Source organism: Triticum dicoccoides, unplaced genomic scaffold (assembly GCF_002162155.2).
Source record: "Triticum dicoccoides isolate Atlit2015 ecotype Zavitan unplaced genomic scaffold, WEW_v2.0 scaffold173133, whole genome shotgun sequence".
Classification (NCBI taxonomy): Eukaryota; Viridiplantae; Streptophyta; class Magnoliopsida; order Poales; family Poaceae; genus Triticum; species Triticum dicoccoides.
The window spans coordinates 1779-2432 of record NW_021222417.1 but is presented as its reverse complement, the minus strand read 5'-3'; the positions used below and the strand labels follow the sequence as shown (position 1 = coordinate 2432).

The window sequence follows — 654 nt, the reverse complement described above, 5'->3', positions numbered from 1 at the left end:
TCACACCTTGGTAGGATTCGTCATAGCGCTTCCAGCACTTCCAAGCTGGATGGCCCATCTTGCCACAGATATGGCATTGGACCCTAGGGACAGAGGCATGATTGTTGTTGTAGTTGCCTCCTCCATCGCCGTTGTTGCCGCCGTGTCCGCCGCCGTGACCTCCAGGTTGGGAGTAGCCGCCGTGCCCGCCGCGGTCACCACAATTGCCGCCTTGTCTGCGGCCGCGATCACCACCGCCGCCGTTGTTTGTACGGCCTCAAGTAGCGGCGTTGGTAGAGGACTGCGATCCTCCGTCACGAAGATTGAGCCTCGTTTCGAAGCTTAGCAACTGTGAAAACAACTCGGCCACGGTCACCGGCTCCACCCGGGAACACATGGCAGACACCACCGGGTCGAAGTCTTCATCTAGCCCGGCCAGTATGTGAGAGACGATGTCGTCGTCATCCATCCTCTTCCCTGCGGCGATTAGTTCGTCACAGAGGGACTTGATCTTCCCGACGTAGTCGGTGATGGAAGAGTTGCCCTTCTGCAAGTTGGCGAGGGCGATCCGGACATTGGTGGTCTAGGAACGGGTGTGAGATGCAAGCATCCCTTCCACCGTGTTCCAGAGCTCAGCCGAGGTGTGACACGAAGCGACCTGGATGGCTATCTCAC

At 58.6% G+C, this 654-nt stretch overlaps 1 pseudogene; it reads right to left on the bottom strand.

Annotated features, from left to right (window-relative positions):
• Nucleotides 1–312: 312 nt before the first annotated feature.
• On the bottom strand, nt 313–451 carry LOC119344549 (annotated as a pseudogene).
• Between the last annotated feature and the right edge of the window lie 203 nt (nt 452–654).